Source organism: Octopus sinensis, linkage group LG3 (genome assembly GCF_006345805.1).
Source record: "Octopus sinensis linkage group LG3, ASM634580v1, whole genome shotgun sequence".
Lineage (NCBI taxonomy): Eukaryota > Metazoa > Mollusca > Cephalopoda > Octopoda > Octopodidae > Octopus > Octopus sinensis.
The window spans coordinates 41,122,104-41,135,468 of record NC_042999.1 but is presented as its reverse complement, the minus strand read 5'-3'; the positions used below and the strand labels follow the sequence as shown (position 1 = coordinate 41,135,468).

Below are 13,365 nucleotides of genomic sequence, written 5' to 3'. Positions count from 1 at the left end.
ACTGAGCGGTTAGAGAGAGATTCCAAATGCATACACTAGCCAGTTATATGCCGAGCGCTAATAAACACGACCGACAGGATCCAAAATGATGTATGTATGTTATGTATGTATGTATGTCTGTCTGTCTGTCTGACCATGTTCACATTTATTTCAAGATTTCTTGTCAATAGAGAAAGAGCCTGTTTCTAACCTAGATCCAAGGTTCTTTCATTGGAATTTCGACATCAACAAGAGGTAATTTTCTATGCATGTATGTATGTATTCGAGCAGATTTGCATGTTTTGCTTTATGTATGTATTCTCATACATTTAGTTGAATATCTAAACATGCTCATATATATTTAAATGATAAACTTCTGGAAAGTTTTACAGATTTTTACAATTCCAGTGATAGATTGGATCTGTAGACTTCGAATTAGCTTTCTCCTTTCTGGTTTTGAGAAGCCTAATTTCTCAAGAATGGTATTTAGACAGTGTGTTACATATCTCAAGGCCCCAATAGTTACAGGTATAAACATGAAATTGTAATCTGGATAGAGCAACTGCAGATTTGTCAATAGTTGAACGTAGGTATTCTTTTTTTCACTGATGTATATAATAGATCAGGATTCAAGTGAATCAGGTACTTAGATGGTAAGGCACAGTGTTTGTTCGAAAAGTAATACGAATAAACAGAACTAAAAAAATTCATTCTATGACCAGCAGCGGTCATAGAATCATGAAGATCCACATCCCGTTGGATTTTAAATGTTTTTGAATGTCGTGGTCCATGTTATCACCTGATGGAAACGGATTTTTCTAATGATGTAATACCTCCATTAATCAATTAAAAATCCGTTGGAAACAGCTGTAGCGAATTGATACATTATCCGTCTGTTGTATGTATGTATGTATGTATGTATGAACCGTCAACTTTAACACTTAAACGTATGGAGTTACAAAGGAATAAATTACTCATCGAATGAGATCGAGAAGTAGATCAGTATTCCACAAACATATTTCTACAAGCAGAACAGGCGCTACATTATGTGAACAAAGCAGTATATTTTGAACTCTAGGTACAATATTTCCAAAAAAATCTCTACGTAGTCTCTGTCAAACCAATTTTACTCACAATTCTTGTTTTGAAGCGAGGCTATAGCTCCATACAACAAGTCTGTACTAAATGGAATGACAGGTATTGGAACGTCAGGACTCTTAATTCTTGCAAATATCTCCCCTTCTCAGGAAGAGGTGGTCTTCATTTCCATTTAGTAATTACGATATATCCTCTAAAGGCGGAAATAATTTCAATAAATCAAGGATTCGTGGTAAATAATATTTCTAATACCTGTATTTTTTTGTATTACTGAGTTACATGTCACGGGCTACTTTGAGTTACTTCTCTTGGCTCATTTTTGCTTATAGTGAAAATATTGCCAAAATGCAACGTTTGGAATGAAGCCGGGGATTTTAGAATTGCAAATCTAAATTCTTTACCGATCAACATTTGGTGCACCCGTATAAATTCATGCATGCATACATGTACATACATACATGCATGCATCCATACATACATATAGAATATAGTGTTTTTTTAATTCCTAGCAATTTTCTCGCCAAGTTAACTACTAATGGAACCTTGTAAACACTGCTGTGCTGTATCAGTATTTCACAGTGGGTGAAAGGCCACTTGCATTTTTTCTTCTTATTTAAACATCATACATGCAAAGGGATGCAAAAATAGAACCGAGATTATCGATAGAAGAATGTTGCCTGAAACAGTAACGAAATGTGAAGGGAATTAATTAATCAGAAACAGAAGCGAAATGTAGCACGAAATAAAGAAAACGATTTTTTTAAAAACGCACACGGGTTGATAAAATGTGTTATGAAGAGATTATTTCGGGTTTAAAAAATCCAGGTAATATATGGGTAGTAAAAAATGTTGATAAACTTCTTGTCTTCTATGTTTATTCCATTGCTGTTTACAGAAGCATGTTTTATCCATTAGAATTTGCATAGAAGTATTCAAAAGATGAATGCAGAAGTTTACATATATATATATATATATATATATATATATACGCACACAGGGTGCGTAAGATATTTGAGGATAGATTTATGTTCATGACAAAAAGCTATATAATAACACATATTAAGTTTATTAATAAAAAAATATGATGATAAAATTAAACCTTCAGCTTCAACAACTGCTTCTATATGAGATCTAAATCATCTACATGCTCGAATCAAGTGGTCCTGGTTCGTTTTAGACATTACTCTGACTATGGCAGCTTTCAAAAAATCTTCGATGTTATGGACATATTCATTGACCTATCTCTCAGCAATGCTCCACATGTAATAATCCAATAGATTAAGATGTGGGGAATTAGCAGCCCAAATGTTAGGGATTATGAACATTTTCAGCCATCCATTCCTGTGTTACTAGAGCCATGTGTGATAGTGCAGAGTCTTACTGAAACACATATGAGCTTCCATTGCATACATTGTCTATCCAGGGCTTAATAATTATTTCCAGGACCTCAATGTAGGCGACAGAGTTAACCCTAAGGCCTTGTGGGAAGAAGTAAGGAGGCATCACGTCCTTCATTGCTGACAACCCCTAAAACTAAGACAGTTGCAGGAAATTTTGTATGTATAACACTTGGAACTTCAGAAGGATCTGCACTTAACAATTCTGTTATATATCTGAGGTCTTCACGGACAACATTTCTGACTGTTCCTTCTGACACATGGAAATCTTTTGCAATTGACCTCATGGACTTTCTGGGATTGTAATAATTGGTCTGTTGAACTTGCTGAATAACTTCAGGTGTTCTGATGATTTCAGAGCGTTTAGAATGATTTTTATGCTTTGATACTGGTGATACGTTTCGATCTTCAGTCTCTAGCTCCTTACAAACTTTGTCGACGAAAGATCTAGCAACTTTTAAAAATCGAGATATTTCTAAATCGCTATGCTCACTCTTTATAACAAAAATAACAGCGTACCTATTCATTTCTTGAGTAAGCTGAGGGTCTACCATTATTATTTTCTGAATCAAAGATTATACAGAGTTAGCAAAAAATGCAGTAATGACCCAGAAAGGATATGTCCTCAGAGAAAGATAGAGAAATATGCGCAGGTGTGGATGAGTAGCAAGAAGCTTTCTTCACAACCACAGGGTTCCGAGTTCAGGCCATTGCGTGGCACCTTGGGCAGGTCTCTTCTTCTATAGCCTCGAACCGGCTGGAGCCTTGTGAGTGGATTCAGTTGACAGAGCCTGAAAGAAGCCTGTCGCGCGCGCGCGTGTGTGTGTGTGTGTGTGTGTGTTGTGTGTGTGTGTGTGTGTGTGTGGTCTGTGTGTGTGTATGTATTTGTGTGCGTATGTGTCTGTGGTTGTCCCTCCGCCATCGCTTGACAACCAATGCTTGCGTTTTTGTGTACCCGTAATAAAGCGGTCCAGCAAAATATACCGATATAATAAGTACAAGGTTTACAAAGAATGGTTCCTGTTGGTCGATTTCTTTGAGTAAACCCTTTGTGGTGGTGTTCCATTATGGCCACAGTCTAATGAATGAAACAAGTAAAAGAATAGAAGAAAGAATATATATATAAGAAACAATTAAGATTCAGTTGAATTAGGTAAACTGAGGCACCAAGTCAGTCCGGTATTAAGGCGGCGAGCTGGCAGAAACGTTAGCACGCCGGGCGAAATGCTTAGCGGCATTTCGTCTGCGTTACGTTGTGAGTTCAAACTCCGCCGAGGTCAACTTTGCCTTTCATCCTTTCGGGGTCGATAAATTAAGTACCAGTTACGCACTGGGGTCGATGTAATCGACTTAATACCTATGTCTGTCCTTGTTTGTCCACCCTGTGTTTAGCCCCTTGTGGGTAATAAAGAAATAGGTATTATCCGCGCGCACACACACACACACACACACACACATAAAGTCTAGGGAGCAGAATCAAGTTACTTCAGGTTTCCGAACCGAATTCGGTTCCTGATTAAACCAGAAAACAGCACCTAGTGGATGATATATCTACCCATCTCACATTCTTTGCTGAAGTTCTATGTTAAAACTTGATATCACTATATTCCTCTGTCGTTTTAATGACTTGGTGACAAGTTTTATCTGCTGGAGATTTGACGTCTATGGCACGAGCTAGATAAAAAGATGAGTGATTTAAAATGATAAAGCACATATTAGGTGTTTACAACATCTACCAGATACGATGAAACAATAATATAGCATACCAAAAAAAATAAATAAATCAATAGTTAGCGTAGGTTTGTGCAAGAATATATTTCGTGATATTATAATAGAGTGTCTCTTTTAAAGATACTGGTGAAGAAACATGTCAAATCATCAACACATTTCAACTAGTTTTATTATTCACTTATATCGTGTCAGCCATTCAAGATAAACAAACCGCATGAAACGACACCGTGTTAGTGACATCTCCCACAGCCAAATCTTTATAACGTCTTCATATAGCCAACCGATCTTTTCTCTCTAATGCATAAAGAAAATATGCAAACCGTTGCTTTTTTTCCTTTTTAATACAAACATACATACATACACACACACACATATATATATATATATATGCATATATATTTGTGTGTGTGTGTAATGTAACAGGTCATCCCATAAGTTCTGTCCGATTTTACACTTTTCTTAAAATTGAATGAAATTTAATAGTATTTTAGAATATCTAATGGGATTTAAAATTATTTTTTATGCATTTGTGTACATTTAAACTAATTAAATATTATTTTACAGAATAATAGCATTAAAATTTATTTGATTAAAACCCTTTCTAACATGGAAATATCGAAAGATCATTTAAGGCACACAATGTTTTATGAGTACAAAAAAGGAAACTCTGCAGCCGAAGCAACTCGAAACATACACTCAGTTTATGGGAAAGAATGCTTGAAAGAAAGAACTTGTAGAAGATGGTTTGCAAAATTAAATTCAGAAGTAGAGATTCCAGCCTTGAAGATGAAGATCGAACAGGACGTCCAGTTCAGCTTGATGATAAGCTCCTTGAGGTATTACTTGAAGAAAATCCTGCAATATCAGTAGAAAAATCGGTAATAAAGCTTAGTTCAAACCATACAACTGTTCATCGTCATCTTCAATAACTTGGAAAGGTTCCTAAACTTGGAAAATGGGTGCCTCATGAATTATCCGAAAGCAACAGCAAATCCCGAGTTGACATCTGCTCTTCTCGCCATTCTCGCGAATTCATTTCACCCTTTTTGGATAGACATGTGACTGGTTACGAAAAATGGATCTTCTATCGAAATGTTAAACGTCGTAAACAGTGGCTTGGTAAAAGGGAAAAAGCTCAACCAAAACCGAGAAGGAAACTTCATGGGGAAAAGATTCTTTACTCTATCTGTTGGGATTGTAAGGGAGTAATTCACTTTGAATTGTTACCACCTAATGCAACAATCAATGCTCAAGTCAACTGTCAGCTATTAGAGTGTTTGAACCAAGCTTTGAAGAAAAAAAGACCCGCTTTAGTGAATCGAAAAGGAGTGATGTCTTATCTGGTTTTTACGCGACCCCACACTGCAAAGATCACATCACAGAAGGTCGAAGAGCTTGGTTGGGAAAAATAAATCCACCTTATTCTCCCGACCTTGCTCTTTCAGACAACCATTTGTTTCGTAGATTACAGAATCACTTGGGGGACATAACTTGTTATTTATGACAGAATCGCTAGTACGTTGGGCAAAATTCTTGGCGGTATTTCGTCTGTCTTTAGATTCTAGCATAATTTTCAATTCATAACTTCCTGGAGAGCAAATCGCACCGAGAAAAACTTCGCATTTCATTATTCCCATTTCGAAAACATGAAGTACCAGTGAAGTAGACCAATGTTGTGGTCATCTATCTGTGTCAAAATCAATTATTGTAAATGTTATTCGTAATTCAAATGACAAAATGTGTTCTTACAATCACTGAAATCCCTGGATTTTACCAAGGTTAACTATTTTACATACTTTTGCAAGTAAATGATTTCGTATCACATGTGACAGTCCAACATTTCTCGCATTATTTTTCTTCATTTCGTTTTTCTCTAAATATGCCCCCCAAAAAGAATTGATTCAATCACGTATGTCCCTATTACAATCAATTAGAACGTGTTCATATTTTCCTCGCTGAGGAAAACTACATACGCCACTCATTCTATTTTCTAAAGATCATATTCTACGCTTATGTGAGAAATATGCATTTACTCAAACGATTCAAAATAGGAACTTGTTTTTCTACAATATCAGAAGTCTGTTTTATAACGACTTGTATGTGTTTTGTGTACTCCACTTCAGAGGGGATAATAACAAATATCCTTAGGATTCCTCAGTCAGTGCTTTGACTATACGCTACACACTTACATAACAGCCTCTGTGCCTGGGTAGACACCATTACTCTTTTACTTGTTTCAGTCATCTGACTGCGGCCATGCTGGAGCACCACCTTTAGCCGAGCAAATCGACCCCAGGATGTATTCTTTGTAAGCCTAGTACATATCTTATCGGTCACTTTTGCCGAACCGCTAAGTTACGGGGACTTAAACACACCAGCATCGGCCGTGAAGCGATGTTGGGGGAAAATACAGACACACACACACACACACACACACACACACATACATACATACATACATACATACATACACACACACACACATATACTACGGGCTTCATTCAGCTTCCGTTTACCAATTCCACTCAGAAGGCTTTGGTCGGCCCGAGGCTATAGTAGAAGACACTTGCCCAAAGTGTCACGAAGTGGGAACATGTGGATGGTAAGCCAGCAACTTACCACACAGCCACTCCTGCGTCTATACTTACCACATAGACAATTATGTTATTATTGTTATTCAATTATTTTCTTTTGTCTGTTAAATCCATTTTATGATTTTAGAAAATTCATTTTGAAGTACTTTTGTTAATTAAGATTTAAAAATGAGAAAAAAATAATAAAAAAAGACAAAAAAACAAAACAAAGTAAAGTCATTTTCTGAAACGGTCTTGACTTATAAATCTCTTCCAAAGAAGACTTTTTTGACAGATTTTCAATTATCAACATGAACCAATTTGCTGAATAAAAATGAAAAGAAAGTATACATATATATATAAGGTGGCTAAACATATAATAAAAAATACAAAAGTAAAGAAAGAAATTATATAAATTATAGTTTAAAGTGTTCGTGGAACGGTTTCTTAGTTATTTTCTTCGCTTATATTTATCAAGATTATTTCAGACAAAACATCTTTACTTGTAATTATTTTGAATAAATATTGCATTCAAAATAGAAATCATTTTTTAGAAGTTATTCGTAGCAATGACGAAACAATATGACTAAGCTATATTTACATGGGTTAGCTTTAAAATAGTCGGCTACAACAACAATATTATGAGATGACATTACAAATTTTGTCAGCAATGAAAACCTTAAAATAGATTGTTCTTGGCTTTCATATGAAATACTTTGCGAAATTTTGTTAGGGCAATATAATGGACTTTCCCATCGAAGAGAACTCATATTTGTTCAAGAGAACAACACTTCATATATATATATATATATATATTCAGTAAAATTTAGATTCAGTTGAATATGGTACTTAAGTTAAAGGCACTAGAATTTAGTATGGTATTATCCATATAATTCAAAATGTGGTGATTAAAATCAGAATAAGCAACAAGGATATCGAGAGAAACTACTATATATTAGCATCCTGAACACGCCTTGTCTTAGGGCCTTAGCTTCCGATCGTGTCATAGGTGCGTCGTCGTACTATAGATCGTAATATGAGATATATTTTTGTTTTTACAACTTGGAGGAATCCCTAGCTCTCCATGATGGCCCAGACATGATTTTCATCAGAAACAAAAATAAACAGAAGTGAAAAGAGAGACAAAAATGTGAGAAACAAAGGGGAAAAAGGAGGAGAGGACAGAGTGAGAGAGAGGGGGAAAGTGAACTAGAGAAGAAACGCCCAATTCCATATGATGGACAGTATCCTATCCTAGATGAAGGATAGTATTTATCAAAAGAGTAGTGAGTCCTCTGGAGGCACATGGCTTAGTAGTTAGTATGTTGAACTCATGATCCTAAGATTGTGGTTTTGATTCCTGCACAGGGCCACGCGTTGAACAAAACACTTCATTTTACGCCGCTTCAGCTGGTAAAAATGAGTAATTCTGCGACAGACAGACGTCACGTCCAGGTGGAGATTATATATGCCATGGGAACAGGGAGTCCGGCCCTCTGGAAGCAACGTTACTAGTGAGTTCTGTCCTTTAATAATCGCAATCTACATAACAATAACAACAGCTAAAACAAGTGAACTGAAGAGTATTTCAAAATCATCTGAAACTAAAGAATAGAACGACAGTCCACCAATCGTAGAATTCCACGGTAGTCTTTTTTTTCATGTGTCCTACGTCTCCTTGCATGCCGAATTCAGATAGATGTACGATTTACTTTACAGGGGATCTCAACCTTTTTTTTATCCGTGTGCCCCTTTGTTATCTTATTCCGGTGGACCCCCATAACCATTCTGTGTTTATAAACTAGTTTTGTAGATACTTCTTTCAAAATTCCTATTCTCTTTATCATACTGTGTAGGCTGAACTACGCAAAATGTTAAAGAAACAAACCTAGCTGTTTTTTGCAATACAGAGCAACACATATACCTAAAGCAAAATTGTTACAGGGGTCCTTAAAATAGTATCGTTGACCCTCAGTTTACTGCTTAGTTGCATGGACCTCCACAAAATCTTATATGAATCCACAGGGGCCATATGCTCCCTGGTTGATAACCACTGTTTTAGACTGAATAATTAAATACCAGTTATATGCAGTTATCAATAGAATCCAATTCACTACTAACTCCAAATATGTGGCATTGTGCCAATGATATAAATCAATATTATCTTACATGTAACAGATGTTAGTTAACATAAGAGATTACAAATATAAATCTGTAACTATTGAAATAATATAATATTATTGACTTCATTCCTGCCCACACTGTATCCGGATACAACGCAGAGATTGAATATAAAGATTACTGAAGGATTTTGCAAAACAAGTTTGATTTTTGTTCACTGAGAAAGGAAAAAAAAACTATCTCGCTATTTGTACAAGTTCAAAGGTTCTTTGAATAATTCCTTGTTGCTATCGATCGAATTTGTCTAAAGTCAGTGAATCCAGATGCATTTTGCTAGATTACATCCGTTGATAGGGAAGTGCTAAATCGGAAGAAAACACTTGCACGTAAATTCGTCATCTTTAGATCGCTTACCGGAAATAGGCCCAGAACTGAAGTAAGTCTTTCATTGTTGTGCACACGCAGATTGGAAGTGAATGAAAATAGAGCTAAGACAGTAATTTCAACTGTATACAGATTGATGTATGTAGATATGTGTGACATTTATGTGTTGGGATTGTGCTACCGATGTTACATTAACAGGAGAATATGTAAACGTGTCATCGAGTCGCAGAAATGTGTGCGTGCGCGTGTAAATGTGCGTGAGTGTGTGTGTGTGTGTGTGGTGTGTACTTACATATACGTATGCCTATTCATATAGAATATTTAGGGCATGTATAGATATATCAACAAACCATTTTGGGTAGTTTCCATGACAAGAACAGAATAGCTTGCTTCGCAATTTCGTTTGGAAATCAACGAGATGTATTCTGCCTTTAAAAGAGATTTATGCAGGTGTTTCTACTTACGAATTCAAACTAAATGAATTCTTTCTATGTACATTAAATAATCCTGCTTACACCCACTTCTTTCGTCCGAATATATGTGAACAATATATATTTATGCACAAGTACACACATGCATATATACGCAGTGAGAAAAAGATGAATGCGTACTGTACGCGTAAGCATTTTTTTAGATAATTCTAGGAATTTATGTGTCTATATATGAACGCGTGCGAATGTGCGTGTGTGTGTGTGTGCTTGTACGTATACGATGAGATAAATTCGAAGAGAAAATAGACAAGCCGGTGCCACATGAAGTTAAATTGGAGGAAATGAAAGACCTGGATACTACCTTAACACAAGCCAACGATATTTCTTAATCACCACATTTGGAAGGTAAAAAATGGACATGGCGTAATATAAGTGGCAGAGAAAACATGTAGGAGGTGAGCAAGAAAGTTAAAATTTAACAAATACATTTACTGGTGACAAGAGTTACGAGTAAAGGGTTCCAATTAACAAGAAATTGCTAACAAGCAAAAAAAAAAAAAGAAAAAGACAGGTACTTTGAACATATTTATGAAGGAAATTGTGATCGATTTACACCATAATTAATGGTCAATCTACACCATAATTAATGGTCAATTTACACCATAATTAATGCGTCAATCTACAGCCGATGAACAGTGACTTCGGAGTTGCAGTGTTGGTTGACACTTCGCTTGAAACAGTAATGGAACCAGGGACATTTTGGAAGAAAGTAAGATCAAAAAGAACGCGGCAACAGTGGCATCATATACAAAGTCTACAAAACTACACATTCATCCTTATAGTGGCTGACAGTCTGTTAAACCAAACGTGGAAAAAAGAAAAATGATCAAACTGCAAGAATGATAGTTTTGACGAGAGTTTATGGCTAAGGGCAAAAGCAACGGACACGGAACGTCCAGTAACTCTTCTCAATGAACAGAGTAAGGTGATTCATGGTGTGATGGTGGAATGAATAGACTGAATGGTTTCATACAATGAAAGTCAGAGTCTGAACTAATTCTGCGAACGATTTGAGCATTATTAGATGATTTTACGTTGTAAGCATATATGCCAACACTTGATGTATGTGTGTGTGTGTGTGTGTGAGTGTACGGTCAGTTGCCGAGTGTCAGATAAGCTCAGTATAGATAGACAACACACAGGCGTGCTCACTTGACTGTGAACTTCAATTGCGAATTCATCCAAAAGAAAGCCCACATCGTCCAGACTAGCTGTTGATAAAATCCAAATCGAACAGGTATGGATATACAAAGTTATATAAACATAGTTAAGCTTCATAAATATATTTACACTGAGCACAAAATTCAAATTATAAAACAAAGAAAAGCAATATATATATATATATATATACTCTTTACTCTTTTATTTGTTTCAGTCAGTTGACTGCGGCCATGCTGGAGCACCGCCTTTAATCGAGCAACTTGACCCCGGGATTTATTCATTGTAAGCCCAGTACTTCTTCTATCAGTCTCTTTTGCCGAACCGCTAAGTGACGGGGATATAAACACACCAGCATCGGTTGTCAAGCAATGCTAGGGGGACAAATACAGACACACAAACATACACGCACACATATATATATATACATATATACGACGGGCTTCTTTCAGTTTCCGTCTACCAAATCTACTCACAAGGCTTTGGTCGGCCCGAGGCTATAGTAGAAGACACTTGCCGAAGGTGCCACGCAGTGGGACTGAAGCCGGAACCATGCGGTTGGTAAGCAAGCTACTTACCACTCAGCCACTCCATATACTTTATTTAAAAGCAGCAGAAATTTAACAAAAGATGTTACTCGGAGTTTCACGTTCTCGTTCGTCGGACAGTTTTGTTAAAATATATATATAAAATATACATATATATATAATCTATATTCTGTACACTCTGTTATATATATATATATATATATAATATATATATATATATATATAATCTGTATTCTGTACACTCTGTTTTATATATATATATATATATATATATATATATATATATAGCAATCGTCAGTGTACTGTGATCATTTCAGGGAAAAAATCTTCATAACCACCAACACTACCTCTCAAAATATATTTAAACTAAAATGTATTTAAACATATAAACTGCCACATTAACTTGCCCAAACATTTCACTAGTCTCTTCGCAGAATCTACTATTTTCAGACATTATGACTTAAATGATACCTATAAGCATATGACAAAACAATTCATTTCCTATTTAGAAGCCTCATCATCCGTTGATTCAAGATTTCACACCAACTGTCTCCAGTATCCTCTTCTGCTCTCTATCAACATTAAACGAGATGTAGGAGATTTGTTATTTTCTTTACGGTAACCGCTGCTGGTGTAATTATTGACTCACTGCTTAGTGGGTCAAGTTTTGTTCCTCTCACACTTTAAATTCCTAGTTATGTTTCGCGTTGATCCAGTCTGAAATGAGAACCAACGGTGTACTACTGCAGCACCCGCTCTAGCTATTAAATCCTCGATGTTCCGTTGGATTAACGGTACGAAGTCCGAAAGAGTGCTAATATGTGCTTGTAACTGCACGGAGACCTCACACGATTTATATATATATAAATAGGGCCAGAACTGAAGTAAGTCTTTATTGTAGCGCACACGCAGATATATATATATATATATATATATATATTATATATATATATATATATATATATATATATATATATAAAGTGTAGGAAGAAATAATAATAAATAATATATAAAACTTCAAATTTCCGCACTAAGGTACGGTTTTTATGCCCCATGGTCGTAACTTCAACCGTGCTTTTTCTGTTGTGATTTTTGCTACCAAGGTATCGGTTATCATTTGAATTATCCGTAATAAGATAATTCAGTTATCTACTTCAATAATCTCTTATTATAAAAGGCAGATTTTATCTGCCTCCCTTTGTCACTTATAGAAATCTACAATATAGGATTTCTTCAATTACAATTTACCTAGCATTTTTAAGAGTAGAATGCATCGGGTTTTGCCAGGTCCACTTTTTAAAATTTTAACTCCAATTAAGTAAAATTTACAGAAAATTCACATTCTGGTGTGTATGTCAAATGCTTTTCTTAGTCTGGTTTACAGCACACGCAAACGCACACACACAGTGTGCAACGAATAAAGTGAAACTAGATGTAATATTTGTTTCTGTCTATCACGCTGATAGATACATGAGTAGAATATATGGCAAGCTAACAGATAAGAGTGAGTGAAAATGTTCTTGGAAGAGAGTAAATAGCGACAGAGTGATTTGAGGAAGACTAAACTGAAAGTATGAAACAGTGTTTATGTATAAACAGACGACACTTATATGTAGTTATTAATAAATGTATGCATCCGTTTAACCCTTTCGTTACCAAACCGCCCGAATTTACCTATTCATATTTAAATGAGAATATCAGAGTAAATCTCTTTAGTACATTCGTATTATACTTCGTAAACACTTCAAAAATCGAAGTGTAATTTTAATTCCGTGAATTATGGGAGATTTTTTTCCGAAATTTGTTCCTATTGTGTTTTCAAAATTTGTAATTCTGACAAAAAATGGATACGAATTTCATTATATCAAGCAGCGAGTCAGAATTC

The 13,365-nt window shown here is 35.6% G+C and overlaps 1 protein-coding gene and 1 long non-coding RNA gene across 3 annotated transcripts in view; one reads left to right on the top strand and one right to left on the bottom strand.

The window, feature by feature from the left end:
- The window catches only part of LOC115209330 (inactive histone-lysine N-methyltransferase 2E-like), a 519,705-nt gene that overhangs the window by 326,750 nt on the left and 179,590 nt on the right, over nt 1-13,365 (bottom strand). The window lies entirely within an intron of this gene.
- On the top strand, nt 5,618-10,286 carry LOC118762438. The gene is made up of 3 exons (XR_004998188.1): nt 5,618-5,698; nt 6,364-6,366; nt 10,276-10,286. It is a non-coding gene; the product is annotated as an uncharacterized LOC118762438 (long non-coding RNA).